Genomic DNA, 16,712 nt, shown 5'->3' with positions numbered 1-16,712 from the left:
CACTGTCACTGAAATTCTGTCACACTTTTTGCTTCTCTCATTCCTTGGAGTCTCAGAACAACAGAGACTTCCTATGCCTGAAGAAGGGTGATTGTGCCTGAAAGCTTGCTAATAACCTTTTTTCCAACTAGTCAGTTGGTCTAATAAACTATATCAAATCTACTCAAAGAACCTTGCCTACCTTTTAGGTTAATGGATTTTCAGGGCTTGAGCAGAATGGATTGGGATCATATTTAGATGTCTCATAGGTGGAACAGGATCCAACCCTGAGACTTTTGTGATAGATACTGCACAAACACAGAATAAAGAGTGTCCTAACAACTAAATAATGAAAGAGACTGGTAAGTGATGTGTAATTAAAAACATTATCCACTTTTTCCAGATGTGGATCAAGGTACTACAAGTACTTAACTTAACCATTCAAGATAATACAGAAAGCCTATGGTTAAGCAGGGAACTGAACCCAAATCTCTTAAATTCCAGCTTAGTACCTAAACACTGGACTATAATGATCACTGGGTTCAATAAATAGAGGCATACAAGAATGAGAAGAATTAATAACAAAATTTAAGTGTGGAGCAGTAGGATAACTTCTGCAGGTCCTTAACTAGGAAACCATCTCCCAACTGCCCAACTCCCTCAGTCTCTTTTTAGGCTGCTTCCCTAACTTATTAGTTCTATCATTACAACTTCCCTCTTAACAACTACAAAAATAAATTAAGATAAACTTCCATTAACACCCATCTACAGAGGAAAGGTTACTAGTACTGCACTCTGAAGTGAAACTTTATCACTCTCTTTCCTTTTCACACTTTTCTGCAGTTCTCTTAACATGTCTTTGAGAAACTTTCAAGAGGTTTTACTGTCTTCTCAGGTTACAAATTATTGGTTTGGGTGGGGAGCTTTCCCTCCAAGCAGTGCTGATGCGTAGGGGGTGCATGGGGGTGTGAGTGCCGGTGCCCCCACAAGTGGCTGTACTTGCTGCTTAGGTGATGGGTGGGGGGCAGGCAGGAGCGCCAGTACCCACCCCTGCAAGCACCAGCTGATCGCTGCAGCCACTACCAAAAGCAGCTTCAGCTACTCCCAGCGATTGGCTGCAGCGATCGGCCATTGCGGGATCAGCCAGTCAGCAGGATCAGCCATGGGGGACTGCCCGCCCCTGGTTGGCAGGATCAGCCATGGGGGAGACTTCCCCCATCAGCCGGACTGGTCACGGGGGCAGGGATGTGCCCCCCTGACTAAGGTGGCACCAGTCACTCACATCTCCTTGATAGGTGGTATCACCAGTAAATCATTATACTGGAATCCAATTGACTTGCGCTTTTGGCACCTGTGCTTTTGACCATCGTATCAAGTTAATTGCCTACAAACTGCTGAGGCTGATTCTTTTTTCTGCATGATAGCATTTGCATTTGTGTTTGAAGGAAAGTTTCTTCCCATAAGGACATGGTTATGACTAGTGCTCTGGAACAAATTTCTTCTTAAGAAAATTGTCCAGATTAGGGCTGTGACAGCCAAGAAGCTCATCAGGAAGCCTGACTGTTGTACCTTCTTTTACTGCAAACACACATTTAAGTAGATTCAGTTTCTCACAAACTGTTGGGCATAACATTGATGTCACCTCCCTTGGAACCAGAATGAGTTTGTACAAATTTATATTTCTATATTGGATGTGAACAACACATCTCCCTTTCACTAGTATATTTGTTCCTGAATATACAGTTATTTTAATATTTGTTGGACTCAGTTTTGGACTAAATTTCAATTTTCTACATACCTATTCTAGTAAAATATTAACCTGAGCTCCTATGTCAAATTTAAATGAAACTATTGTTCTTTGCACTTCTACTGGTAAAATCCCGTCTCTCTCATTGATCTCCCTTCATTTAGCTATAGCTATATAAAATTCCTCTAATGTGATCTCAGCTGTATGAACCTGAGGTTTTTTTGTTTGAGATCTGTAGCACTTAGCAAAATGGTTCCTTTTTGAGGAAATTGCAGTTCAAACAGATCTTTTTTATTGCAGCAGAAGGTTTTGGGTCATGTTCCTTTCTACATTTGCTTTTTAATTTATCACTCTGCCAATGAAATTCCACCCTGTGAAGTGGTTTCTTACCAGCAAAAAATTCTACTCTGTGAGATGGCTTTTTCTGGCCACATTCTTTCATGCCTACTGCAAGGACAACACACTTTTAGTCCATTCAGCTCTTCAGCTTCAGCCTTCACTGTTTCTGCTGCCCTGCACATTTCAACAGTCTTTCCTAGGGAAAAGTCTCCCTCATGCAGAATTTTTTTCTTGTGATGAAGTATCTGCAATGCCACAGATATTACTCTCTCTAATCAGAGACTGTCAAGTCTTCAGAAACACAGTTCTTACTCAGTCTCTTTAGTTCCATGACATACCAATTTATACTATCTCCTGTTCTTTGTCTGCACATAAAAAATGAGTCTTTCAAGTATCTCATTTTTTTTTTTTTTGGCATGTAATACTCCTCAAATTTGGATAGTCTTACTCTTAACTACATATTTTCACTTTCTGCCAAAATAAAGGTGTTTTAAACTGCCAGGGTTTCCTCCCTCATGGTGTGCAAGAAGATTGAGAATTTGACTTTGTCATTTTTCTCTTTTGCCCCTGTGGTTGTTAGACCCCTCTCAAAACTTTGTCTGTACACACTCCTGTTCTCTAGTATATTGCCCAAAATAAGAAGGGCAGGTGGAGGCTGCAAAATTTTAATGACTTACTGTCTTTTTTACTTAGAACATAACTTAGAACTTGGAATGTGGCCAGGAAGATCAGTTAGAGACCCTTGTCCTTCACCATGGCTGTGTTGCTCCATTTGCTCTCAGTTTCCAGCTTCTTTTTCAGATTGGAATTCAAATTCTTTAATGATTTTTCTTATTCACCACTTCTGATACTCTGTAAAGATGATCTTATTCAATAAATACAAGCATACAAGAATGATAAGTACTAACAACAAACATTAACTGTGGAGCAGAAGACTTGCCTCTGCAGACCCTCTTCCTGTCTCTAACTGACTAACAAGCTACTAAGCTGAGAGACTCTCTCTCAGTAATTCAACTCCCTAAGTCTCCTGGCAAGAAGCAACCCTAAATTATTATTTCTATCACTGCATGGACCATCCTGCTTCTTCAGTCAGTGTTTCCCAACTGGTATGCCATGGCACAATGGTGTGCGGTGAGGCACATCCAGGTGTGTCGTGGAATTTCAGGCTAGAGCCATGACTTCCGCTGTCTGGAGCCATGCCCCCTGCCAGTGCGGACAGACAGACGGGGGTGTGGGGGGTGGCTGCAGCCAGTGAGTTGCATCTGTGTGCTGTGTTCAGCCGCACCATCTCCTCTCCTCCACTCGGCACCTGGCTGCTTGACACCCCCCACCACTGCTCCATGCCTGGCTGTTCGCCCTCCTCTCCCCCAGCTCCACATTCGGTTGGTGTGCCACAGGGTGGGAGAGGCACAGTAAGTATGCAGCTGGAACCAAAAGGCTGGGAAACACTGTCTTAAGTTATATGTAATTATACTATTTGTTTGAATAAGAGTTCCTAAATGTGACCCTTCATTTTTATATTTTAACACTAAATAAAGCAAGTTTCTCAATTAATGTAATCTTTAGTAGTACCACATTTTCTCACTTACAACACAAGCTTTCCCCACAAACCAGGTGTTAGACATTGAAGTGTGCATTATATGTCAGTAATATGGTAAGAGCAGGTTCTTCCACTTACCAAGTGAAACTAAAAGTAAAATCTGCATGGATCCACAGGGAACAGAACAATAAGCAGACTTGGATTTCTAGTTGCTACTATAAGGACAGATCTTTATTTCTTTATTCCGCTTTTCAAGGACAAGGTATGTATTATATTCCAGAGAATGTTGTATATAAGAAAATACAATATTCAATATTACACAAGCCACTTCTCTTGCTAGGTGTTAAATATCTTTTTTTTTGCTTGTTTCTGTAAGAGGGAGATAACAGCTTTGAGCTACAATGACTGGCTGGTTTAGCTTTAGTAAGGAATTTAGCTCTACTGAGACCTGACATAAGCCTCTTCAAACTGTAAACAGTAGCACTACAGTTTGTCTAGAAGACACACTACAATGGTGTAATATGGCTGCTACCTTCTTTTCAGGCCTTTAGTGAGAGAGAGAATTAATATCAGCAATCAGTTTGCTCAGCCCTGCTTGTGTTTCTTCAGATCAAGCCCTAATATTCCTAATTTAAAAGACCACACCATAAAATAAGGCATTACAAAAGGCATAAAAATAGGAATGCAAAAAATTAATAATGCTATTATCATAGTTGATTTATTGTTAAAGTTTTAGTTTTAGTGTATTTGTTAAAATCTTAATTTTATAACCTAGATCCTGCTTTACCTCTAAGACATCTAAGTCATGCTCAGAGAGCTCTTTCAAGATCTAAGTCTCTATACAAAATATTGATCTAGCCTGCTTGAGTCCGTGAAAAGCTGAAGCTCTCTCCTTCCCAGGATATATCAAGAGCCACAAACAAATAGTGTAAGATAATAATACAACTTACACATAGCAGCCCAACTTTTTACTTTATACAATAATCAAGTACAAGACGTATGTTACTCAAACTTGGTCAGATTGAGGTATTCCATGCTGAGTACCTGCCTCAGATGGCCTTTAAAACAAGTCAGTTGTCCAGCTGTTTCCAAGAACAAGGCTGGAGAGATGTTTCAGAATACATCAAGGAACATGCCCTAGGGGAAAGAAAGTGTAGGCTATGGTAAAAGTGGTTATTGTCTAGAACAGGGGTCAGCAACATATGTAGGGTGGAGTCGTGGCTTCAGTACAATGCAGTTGTGGCTTCAGCAGCATTCAGTGATGTGGGGGGTGGTCGGTATCTGCACTGTGCCACAGTCATCCAGCTGGAGCTCTAGCAGAGATGTCTTGGTGTCACATTGCAGTCAGCTGCTTGGGGTTCTGGTGTAGGTCAGCTTTTGCAGTGCCATGCTGCAATGGAGGGCATATATGCTTGTGTTCACAGACTCAATAAAGTAGATTGGATCCCCACTAAGGCAGGGCGAAGCTTGGTCACTGATTTGATTTGGCAGAGATTTGGCCCAATTCAGTGGCTGAATCTCTGAATCCAGATTGAATCAAGAGACCCTTTAATCTTTCCAAATTGAATCAGAACCCTTTGAATCAATTTGGAGAGATTAGAGAGATTTGATGATTCAAACATAGACACATCTTTAAATGTTTTTTCTACATATCTCAAGGTACCAGGCTGCTCGTGAATGCTGAGATGGTAGGGCAGATGAAGCATCCCACAGTAGCATGGGGGGCTCTGAGACTGGTGCCTCCTGGGTCTGGGGGGGCACTTGAGGTCTCCCTGTGTCTGATCACCAAGTCGGAGGGGTGCCGGGGGGAGGTCCCCAGTGCACTCAGCAGTGGACCCAGAAGTGGACGAGAAGTTCTTCTGATCCACTTCTGGGTCCACCACCAAGCATGCCGGGGCCCCCCTGTGCTCCTGTGAGACACTCCATCCACCCCACCATCTCAATATTCATGAGTTGTGCCTGGTACCTCAAGGTATGTAGAAAAAAACATTTAAAGTTGTGCCTATGGCCAAATCACTGATTCTCTGAATCAGCATCAAATCTTCAGATTTGGATTTGGCTGAATCAAATCAGGGCAGTGATCCAAATCAATGAATCAAGACACTGTCCCCCAATTTGGGCCAAATCCTAATTGAATACAGCCCACTTTGCACACCCCAAGTCCCTACTTACGTGGGCATTAGCTGGTGCCAGAAACTGCACCAGGACCTGATCTCTGATCTAAGTAAGTTGTGGTTGGGGGGGTGGGGGAGAGGGAGAGGAAGGAGGGGCTAGCAGGCCCACTGTGGGTGATGGCAAATAAGGGAACTAAAAAATAGCCCAGGCAGGGTGGGTGGGGGTAGGAAAAGTGAAGTCCCAGGGCTGGAGCAAGCTGCTGGGCTTTCCCATCCCTGGGGCTGCATTCAGAATGTTAATATGTTTGGTTAGATCAAGAACAGGTTAGCCTATCCTCATAGTACATCTCCTAATGTGAACTAAGCTGGATTAGGCCAGCCATTTTTTGGCTAGTCTAAACTCCCTGAAGATACACAGAGCTCAGTACTATTTAAAAAATAACCTAAGAAGGGTTAGGTCGAACTAAGTTTGCTGGATGCACACTCCCTGAATGGTAGGGAGAATCCCCAGCAGCAGCTGGTCCTAAGCAGCAACAGGGAAAAGCCCATCTCCATGCTTTCTATAATCACCTTTCAAGTAGTTTAAGACTTATCAAATACCCCTTAAGTCTTCTCTTCTTCAGACCAAATATCAGTAGTTCTTTCAGCCATTCCTCATAAGTATTGCATTCCCAGGACTCTAATAATTTTTGTCACTCTCTTCTGGACTGTCCAATCTGTCCTTCTTGAAGTGTGGGGCACAAAAGCAGACACAGTACTCAAGGTGAGGCAGTGGTGAACAGAGCTGGTGGCAGCGCTGAACAGAGCAGAAGAATCACTCCCACTGATTTGCAAGTGACACTCTTGTTAATACAACCCAGGATACTGATCCTTTGCTAAACAGTTTTTGCAATAAGCTGGCAGATACTCCTAACAGCAGAAAGCATGGACAGGTCATTTGCTTTAAGTTTCTTTAAAATGAATTGTGTTTATTTCATGATTTGAAATAAATGGATTAGTTGGGACTGAATATAAATTGTACAGTAATTACTTGTGTAGTTTTTGATCTATAAATCTAGCCATGCACACCATTAAGCCAGATTTCTTGACTTTTGCAATGTAAGAGACTTACTATGGGCCTCCTTGAGTTGGTATGAAAGGGTATTCAGACATTATAAGCATATTACTGTCATACTACAGAACATGCTAAGTCTTAAATAAGGAATTTGGACTTGACACTACCTTGTATTCCTCACAACAGTTTCTATCCCAACTCTAACATCTTTCTGTTCCACAGCAATAGGGTCATTTGTAATAGGAACAGGGACAAACTCACTGGTGACCTGACAAGATACTATGTGTATTATAGTCTTCTTATTATCACAGCCCAAACGGAAAATTCAGCTGGTATCCTCCAGGACATATTCAGTCCTCATTGGCAATCCCTTGATTTGATGGGTCTTGATATGAATTACAAGTCCGATCCTTGGGCCACAGATCCATCTGTAGAAGTTACAGGTCTTTCTGCAGGGGAGAGTGAGCTGCAGGCCAGGATTCATTTCCTTTCTCTACTCTCTCTTCTCTGCTTCGAGGGCAAGATGCTTTACCTCAGGCTACTGCTTGGTTGAGATTATGGTGCCATTGCAGTTGGCTGGCAGCTAGCTCCTCCCAGCTCTTTATACTGGCATCTATTTTATTGAGGTATGCCTTCAATGTGTCCTTGTGTTCTCTGGCCACCATGAGATGTCAGGCCTTTTCTAAACTGGGAATAGAGCACTTGTTTTGGGAGTTGAGAGTTAGGCATCCACACACAATGTCCCATCCAAAGAAGCTGGTGCTTGGGGATCACTGACTTCCGCAAGGATGCTGGTGTTTGTGCAGCAATCTTTCCATTTGATGTAGGTGATTTTCTGAAGGCATCACTAGTCTTAACTCTCCAGTCTCTTGAGATGATGACAGTAGGTCACCCACATTTCATATCCATAGAGGAAAGTGGGGATGATTAACTGCATTGTAGACCTGATATTTGGAGTGTTTCTAGAGATGCTTGACTACCTCCTGGGTCCTTCCCTTGATGGTAATTTTGGGGCAGGAGAGGGAGTCATATTCATGGCCAAGGGCAGGCTGATAGAGCACTTTAGTCTTCTAAATGTTGAGAGAGAGGTCCAAAGTTCAATAGGTTTCTCCAAAAATATCCAATATGGTCTGGAAATTTCCTAATTCTGCACAAGGATGGCACAGGCCATATTGTAGACCAAGCATGGTTGATTTAGTACTTTGATCTTCAAGCAAAAACATCTGAGATCGAAGAGCCCTCTATCTGTTTGGTATTTGATATCAATTCTGGAAGGAAGGTGATCCTTAATGAGAACCAGGATGACTGTAAAAAAAAAAAGAGAGTACAAAGTTGAGGCAATGACACACCCTTGCTGTGAAGACTGAGGTGGAAAAGTCTGTGAATACTTCAGCCTTTTCTGCATCCTCTGTCACAAGGTTGCCTCCCCCATTTAGTAAAGGACCGAAACTTTCCCTGATCCTCCTTCTATTGTTGACATACTTGTAGGAACCCTTCTTGTTACCCTTCACATCCCTTGCTAGCTGCAATTTCAGTTGCACTTTGACCTTCCTGATTTCATTTCTGCATAGGCAAGCATACTCCTCCCTAGTTGTTTGTGCAAATTTCCAATTCTTATAAGGTTCCTCTTTGTGCTTTAGTTTACTGAAGAATTCCCTACTAAGCCCATCTGGGCTTCTGTCATACTTGTTAGTCTTCCCGCCCATTGGGTTGGTTTGTTACTACACTCTCAGTAAGGCTTCTTTAAAGTACAGCCAGCTCCCTGGACTCCTCTCGCCCTCAGACTGGCTTCCCAGTGGATCCTGCCCATGAGTTCCCTGAACAAGTCTAAGTCTGCTTTTCTAAAGTCCAGGGTCCTTGCTCTGCTGCTCTCCATCCTTCCTTTCCGCAGAATCCTGAAATCTATCATCTCATGGTTTCATAGTTTCATAGTAGTTAGGGGTTAGAAGGGACCTAAATAGATCATCTAGTCTAACCCCCCACTACTTGATGGAGGACACGCTGGGATCACATGACCCCAGGCAGGTGTTCATCCAACCTCTTTCTGAATTTACCCAAGGTAGGAGCGAGGACCACTTCCCTAGGAAGTTGGTTCCAGATCCTAGCCACCCTAACAGTAAAATAGTGCCTCCTAATCTCTAACCTGAACCTCCAGCAGCTTCTGGCCATTGTTTCTCGTCACCCCAGGTGGTGCTGGGGAGAATAGGACCCTTCCTATTTGCTGCTGATCTCCCCTAACAAGTTTGTAGGCAGCCACCAAATCTCCCTTCAGCCTCTGCTTGCTGAGGCTGAACAGGTTCAGGTCCTTCAGCCTCTCCTCATAGGACCTGCCCTGTTGCCCTCCAACCAAGTGGGTGGCCCTCCTCTGAACCCTATCAAGGCAGGCCACATCCTTCTTAAAGTGCGGTGCCCAGAACTGAACACAGTACTCCAATTGAGGTCAGACCAATGTTGCATAGAGGGGGAGTATCACCTCTCTGGACCGGCTTGAGATGCATCTTTGGATGCATGACAAGGTGCAGGTGGCTTTGCTAGCTGCAGTCTGGCATTGGAGGTTCATGTTCATCTTTGAGTCAATAATGACTCCAAGATCCCTTTCCGCCTCTGTGCCCTCAAGCGGGAAGCTCCCCAGCTTGTATGTGTGCTGTGGATTCCTTCTCCCCAGGTGCAGCACCCTGCATTTATCTACAATGAAGTCCATCCTATTACCATCCACCCACTTCTGTAATCTTCCTAAATCTAATTACAGCCTCTTTCTCCCTTCGAGCGTGCCTACCTCTCCCCACATTTTGGTTTCATTGGCAAACTTGGACAATGTGTTTTCCACCCCCTCGTCCAAGTTGCTGATGAAGATGTTGAACAGTGTAGGCCCCAGGACCAAGCCCTGGGGGACCCCACTATTCACATCCCACCAGGCTGAGTACGACCCGTCCACCACCACTCCCTGGGTGCACCCCATCAGCCAATTTTTGACCCATCCAACTGTGTAGGCAGAAATGCCACAGTCGCTCGATTTATTAATGAGAATGGAGTGAGAGACAGTGTCAAAGGCCTTCTTAAAGTCCAGAAAGACTACATCCATGGAGACACCATCATCCAGGGATTTAGTTACCTGGTCATAAAAGGCCATCAGGATAGTCTGGCAGGACTTGCCTTTGATGAACCCATGTTGATTTCACCTGGGCATGAACTCCCCTGCTGGCCCCTCACAGATGTGCTCCTTGATAATTTTTTCAAGGATTTTCCCCAAGACCAATGTGAGGTTTATGGGCCTATAGTTTCCTGGGTCCTCCTTTCTCCCTTTCTTATAAATGGGGACCACATTAGCTAGTTTCCAATCTCTGGGCACCTGGCCCATGGACCACAATCAGTCACTGCCCAAGTTGGATGCCCAAGTTGCCATCTACAAATACATTCCCCACCAAATTCTGCCCTGTTTATGAGCAGCAGGTCAAGAAGAACACAACTTCTAGTTGGCCACTCCAGCACTTGTACCAGGAAGTTGTCCCTAACACTCTCCAAAAAGTTCTTGAATTGTGACTTCCTCCATGAGAACCAGGGCCTGTGATCAGGAAACTTCTGCTAGCTGTTTGAAGAAAGCCTCATCAACCACTTCCTCCCAGTCTCATGGTCTATAGCAGGCCCCCACCACAACATCACCCTTGTTGCTCTCTTGTCTGACCGTAACCCAGAGACATTTGACAGGTCTATCTCCAGTTTCATACTGGAGCTCTAAGCAATCCTGTGGCTCTTTTCAATAAAGTGCAACTCCTCCTTTCTTCTTGCCTGCCTGTCCTTCCTGAACAGTTTATAGTCATCCATGACAGTGCTCCAGTTATGTTTCCCTTGTTTGCTGCCCCTGGTTGCTGGTTTCCCTACAACAAAATAACTCAGATTTTGATTATACTTAGTGCTGTGTTTTGTGGCCAAACCTTCAGAATCCTTGCTAAAGCCACTGTTGTCAGCATTGAGTCAGTGATCCCCAAGCACCAACATCATTGGACCAGACATTGTGTGTGGATACCCAACTCTCAACTTCCAAAACAAGGGCTCTATTCCCAATTTAGAAAAGGCCTGAGATCTCATGGTGGCCAGAGGACACAAGGACACAAATTCCTTAAGAAAATAGATGCCAATATAAAGAGCTGGGAGGAGCTAGCTGCCAGCCAACTGCAATGGCACCATAATCTCAACCAAGCAGTAGCCTGAGGTAAAGCATCTTGCCCTCAAAGCAGAGAATAGAGAGTAGAGAAAGGAAAAGGAAACGAATCCCAGCCTGCAGCTGACTCTGTCCTGTAGAAAGACCTGTAACTTCTGCAGATGGATCTGTGGCCCAAGGATCGGACTTGTAATTCATATCAAAACCCATCAATGAGCTGTGGTAGAAATCATCCTTAAATCAAGGGATTGCCAATGAGGACTGAGTATATCCTGGAGGATACCAACTGAGTTTTCAGTTAGATCTGTTGATAATAACATGCCTGTAATACATGGTTTGTTGGCTGCACAGGCTACTTTATGCTGCTATAGCTCTAGCATGCTCAGTATCTGTCTCTCCTGAAAGGGCAGTAAATTGTTTAATTTTCTTGACTACATCATTTAAGAATGGAAACATTCTTCAGTTACAAATGATTTTGGGGATGCATGATTCTGCAATTTTTCCACACTCTGTGCAATCTCCACAGTCTTTGTCTGACTGCTGATTTAAACAAAAGTAATTAAACTGTGCAGCAATGTGTAAATCTGCATCTCTCTTACTGCCATCTTTTTTCTCATTACTGGTATCAACAGCTGCTGCATATCATTTCAATCACTCATTACACCCACTTTAATAACTTGTTGCATGGAAAGTAAAGATGCTACATGGCAGGGGTGGGGAGGGGGAAACAAAACTGCATTCCAAATAACGGTGCTGCTTAATTACATGAGGCCTTCCCCCTTCTACTCTGGCATGATCCACGTATCTTCTTCAAACAAAGAGGCCCAGCAGTGGGCATCATTCAAATACTATTTGAATAAATATTACCTAATTTCTAAGACATTACAATCTCTGTTTCCTGATTGCTGGATTTTAACATCTGTATGATTGTAGCATTGCTTGTAGCAGCCATATGGACCAAGTGCTGTGCCAATCCAAGTAAGCTGCCCCAAACAGCTTACACTAACTGAGTTTCTTCTGTGAGTGTTGGTGAAACAAAAGCTCGAATAACCATGGAACATGAATTTTTCAGTTAACAGTTCATTTGGCCATCTAGTAAAACTTGAGCACATCAGCACAAAACAGAACATAAACAAATTTTAAAAACACTTTATGAAGTGTTCATATAACTTCACTTAAAGCTTTTGTACATGGATTATAAGACATTTCTGGAGCTGAAAGAAACAGAGACATCAGCCTCAGTTCAACTTTAATGGGCATAATAAAAGCCACTTTATTGTCATAGAAATATCACACTGGAGAGGAACTACTTAGCACCCATTTTGCTGCATGCCCAGGCAACAATTGAACTCTGTTCCATCAGTAATCAAGCAAGACAGCAAGCAGAAGACTGAATTCCCTGGACACTTAAGAGGCTAAACCTATTTGGAGTAGGAAGGAAACATTATGTGATCTCATTGTAGTATTTCTAGGAAAGATGAGTCATGCAGTTTGACCAAATTTAGTATTGCTGTAGAGAAACTAGCCTTTAATTGATGCATTTTTTTCTCTTCTACGGAAGTGTCTCATGTTTTTTTCTTGAAGAAAGTCTGAGAAAAAAAAACACAGCTCCTTAAGAGTCAAGTAAACTTCACCAAAATATTCTGCTACTGGACACAATGCCTAGTATAAAGAATATACACTTCAAGCTCCAGTTTGGCAAATCATTTCCATCTATGCAAACGTTTTGCTTTCCATAGGGCTACCTGCATGCCTAATAGACTATTCCTGTGCCTAAATGCTTGTTAGCACAAAGCCTGAGTTTACCGCTAGTAACGTTCTAATATTTTCTTATACCAGAGCCAAATTTACCAGACAGAATTGCTTGGTGGGAGGGGGAAGAGCAGAACTCAGCAAAATCTTACAAGTATAAGGTTCCCTCATACATCAAGATTCATCGCCACCAGCCTTGAATTCACATCCACAAGCCATGTAGAAAGAACCTGTTAAATAGTGTCTTAATGAGAAATGTTAATTTCTACATGTGCCATTCATAATGCTTATGAAGAACAGAATGTCCTTGATTATTTCCTCATTTAAGCAGGTTTTACATCTGTGTAACTTCATTTGCAATACTTTTGATTTATATCAATGTAAAAGGAGTTATGAGAATCAAGACCTGTCATTTTAAGTCTGGGGAAGTAGCCAACGGGCCTATACAAAGTTGCTTGCCAGTTATGTCTTAGTTACTCATCATTCACCACAAGTTGAAACAGTTTTGATAACAGGGTTTCATTGGGTTATAAAATCTTTGTCTGCAAACTAATCAGGTTAAGCAGTGTTTAAACATAAATTGTAGCTACAGTACATAGATCGGCGTCAACTGGTTCTAAAAAGGAGGTTTTGAATCAAATATTTTATCAGCCCTATCTCAATTACCCTCCACCCCCATAACAGATAGCCTTAAATACATCTTGGGGTTTGCTTTTAAGGATATTTTCCCATAAATTAAGCTTCATCATATGCATGTTGGTGAAAAAGAGACAGGTTGTTAGATGGTATAGTTTGGCATATGGCCTAGTGCTATGAAAATTCATACCACATAAGGATCTATCCCAGGTTGTCCTCAAATTCCCTCTCTTCATAAGCCCTAAGGTATATGGAAATCATTGGCTTTGAAGACCTAAAACATTATATGTGAAGCTAAGTATTTTATTACTGTTATTAATCCTACAGGAGCTCTCCCCCATTAAAATCAGTTGCTATAGGAATATCAACAACAGAAACTTGCCTGACCAACACGTTCTCTCATTCCTGTTGAAACTAAAGTGTGCCCTTAAGCCAAAGGTGTTATCATCTATAGAAATAGTATGCACTTTTACAGAAATGAATCAATTAAACATACACACTTTGTAAACATCTGCACAACCCATAGCAGTGCATTTATACTGGAGAAAGTTTGGAAGAATAAATGTATTCTTGTTATAGTGGCACAGCGCTGTAGGAGTTTCTGACAAGCCTTTAACATGTTGTTGTTGTTATTATTGACTCACCTTGTTAGCACTAAAATAGGGCAAATTAAAATATTTTTTAAAAATCTACCATTTTTTAAAGGCCTGTATTTCCAAAAGTTGAGGCCTGAGTTCCCTTCCCCATCTCCTTAGTATTACTTGCCCTCTTCTTTTAATCTTTGGGGGCCTTTTGGCAGGTCAGTAGAAGGCTGCTCAAAGAGACAAAGCCCTCTCTTGGGCAGTGCTCCCCTGTGAAGCACATCTGAAACAGTCATCTGTAGCTATAAAACTACCTACCCAGTAAATCTTCACCCTGTCCACACCCACCTTCATAGCTTCTCTTGTATTCATGATTTCCTGTTCTAAAAAAAGATACTGTTTCCTATAATTTAGACCAAGGCTAAAGCTAAAGCTAAAGCTGCAGCTGGAGTACTGTGTCCAGTTCTGGGCGCCACATTTCAAGAGGGAAGTGGAGAACCTGGAGAGGGTCCAGAGGAGGGACACTCATATGGTTGGGGGCCTCTGTGACCAGCCCTATGAGAAGAAGCTAAGGGACCTGAATCTCTTTAGTCTCTGCAACAGGAGACTGAGGGGGGATCTTGTGGCTGCCTACAACCTTATCAGGAGCCACCAGCAGGGACTCAGGGGAAGTCTGTTCACCAGGGCCCCCCTTGGAGTCACTAGGAACAATGGCCACAAGCTGAGGGAGGATAGGTTTAGGTTAGATATTAGGAAGAACTACTTCACTGTAAGGGTGGCCAGAGCCTGGAATAGGCTTCCCAGAGAGGTGGTGCTCTCACCTTCCCTGGAGATCTTCAAGAGGAGACTGGATAGGCACCTGGTTGGGGTCTTATGACCCCTCCCACCCCCAGTGCTCATTCCTGCCCACGGCAGAGGTCAGACTTGATGATCTGTCTAGGTCACTTCCGACTCATTGATTCTATGATTCTATCTAATGGGATTAAGCCCTTATGAGATCATTAACAATAACCATTACTTCACTACTATAATTCCCAGGGTAATGCGAGAAGGGTAACTTAAACTTCTGCTACAAACGCATAATGACATTCTCATTTGAGTGGTTTATATATCACTTCAGGTTTCACTAGTAATGCATGACAGTTGTGCATCTGATTGTAAGGAGGATTGATGTGCTGTGTGTTTAATTTCCTTATCAGCAGGAGGAAGTCCCAATTTCGGTGGGAGTTTTTGGTGTGGGCAGTAGAAGGTTTAAGTCTTATCCCACAGCTTGAGACTTCTGAGCTTTATATAATTTACTTTGGGAAGATGGCAGATTTAACTAACCCTACTAACCGTATACCTTTATGGAGTATATTAAAAGCCACGGTTTGATGTAGCTCCTGGCACTCGGGAGCCAGGAGCAGGGAGAAGAGGAGGGATCCAGGCACATGTGTGTCCCGCACGTATGTGTGCCCCCTTACCTGACCTGAAATGGAGGCAGACGCAGCAGCAGCGGAGCCAGCAGTGGGGGCAGCAGCAGCTGATCCCCCTAAGGTAAGTGGGCAGAGGGACCGGACGCAGCTGAGCCAGATCCAGAGAGAAAGCCCCCTGGATCCCTCTTAGTTGAGCCGGTAGGGAGCTGCGCTCCCAAGCCGTGCCACACGAACAGAGCAGGCAAACATGCATGTTCTGTAAGAGTGCGACAGTGTTTGCGTCAGCTTTCATGCCGGTGGGCGAGCAGGAAGGGCCAGGAGGGAGACTTCTGCTATGGCAGGGCAAAGGCACCACACTAATCCATAAAGAAGCAGCAACTCCTACAATGGTGTCAACACAGAGTGCTGCCAGGGCCCCTGCCCGGGGGGTGCAGTCTACTCAGGGCTTGTCTGAGGCCTCCACCCACACAGAGCCCATGGGGGGGCTGGCGTCCCCCCAGTCCCTGGCCTGTAGGAGTTGCCCAGCAAGGTCCGGGGGGGCAGGGATTGGGGACCCCCACACCTGTCCTGCAGGCACCCGCCTTAGGGCCCTGGAGGCACAGGTGAGGGAGCTCCAGGAGGAGGTTAGCAGGCTGAGGGGAATCAGGGAGGCGGAGGATGAAATTGACGGCTATTTCCTTTCCCTGCAGGGCCACACACCCAAGGAAGAAGCACCTCGGGAAGTGCCCTCCACTGCAGAGTGGCAGACGGTCACCTCCAGAACCAGGGCTGCTCATGACACATCAATACCAGTTCCTCCAGTTCAGCTGGAGAATAGGTACGAGGCCCTGGCAACTCTGGAGGAGAAGGAAGGAGAGGAGGCAACCGGAGAGGAGGCAATTCCACATTCTCTGAGCAGGCTGAAGGAGCCAAGCAGTCCCAGAGGAAAAAGTGTCGAGTGATTATCATCAGCGACTCCATCCTGAGAGGTACAGAGGGCCCCATCTGTCGCCAGGACCCCTTGACACACGAGGTCTAGTGTCTACCGAGAGCAAAGATTCAGGACGTGAAAGGGATGATCCAGGCCGTGATCCAGCCCACCGATTACTACCCCATGGTCCTAATCCATCTGGGTACTAATGATGTGGCCAGGAGATGGCCTGATCACCTGATAGTGGACTACCACACCCTGGGGGGCATGCTGAAGGAGATAGGTGCACAGGTTGTTTTCTCTTCTGTCCTACCAGTGAGCAGACGTGAAAGACGGCATGCAATGTACATTGCAGAGACCAACTGGCGGCTTTGGGAATGGTGTCTCGAGGCGGGCTTTGGTTTCCTCGACAATGACCCACACATCATGACAAGAGACATGCTCAGATGGGATGGGATCCACCTTTCCCCTAAAGGTAAGCGTGTG

The 16,712-nt window shown here is 44.1% G+C and overlaps 1 long non-coding RNA gene across 1 annotated transcript in view; it reads right to left on the bottom strand.

Annotated features, from left to right (window-relative positions):
• LOC109300098 overlaps positions 1-7,714 on the bottom strand; it is an 18,692-nt gene extending 10,978 nt beyond the window's left edge. The window contains exons 1-2 of the long non-coding RNA XR_002098114.1: positions 7,552-7,714; positions 5,474-5,475 (exon numbers count right to left, since the gene is read on the bottom strand). This is a non-coding gene — a long non-coding RNA (uncharacterized LOC109300098). The remainder of the gene's footprint in view (positions 1-5,473; positions 5,476-7,551) is intronic.
• Between the last annotated feature and the right edge of the window lie 8,998 nt (positions 7,715-16,712).

This window comes from Gavialis gangeticus, unplaced genomic scaffold (assembly GCF_001723915.1).
Source record: "Gavialis gangeticus isolate Ggan-Ray unplaced genomic scaffold, GavGan_comp1, whole genome shotgun sequence".
Classification (NCBI taxonomy): domain Eukaryota; kingdom Metazoa; phylum Chordata; order Crocodylia; family Gavialidae; genus Gavialis; species Gavialis gangeticus.
This window is presented reverse-complemented; position numbering and strand designations above follow the sequence as displayed.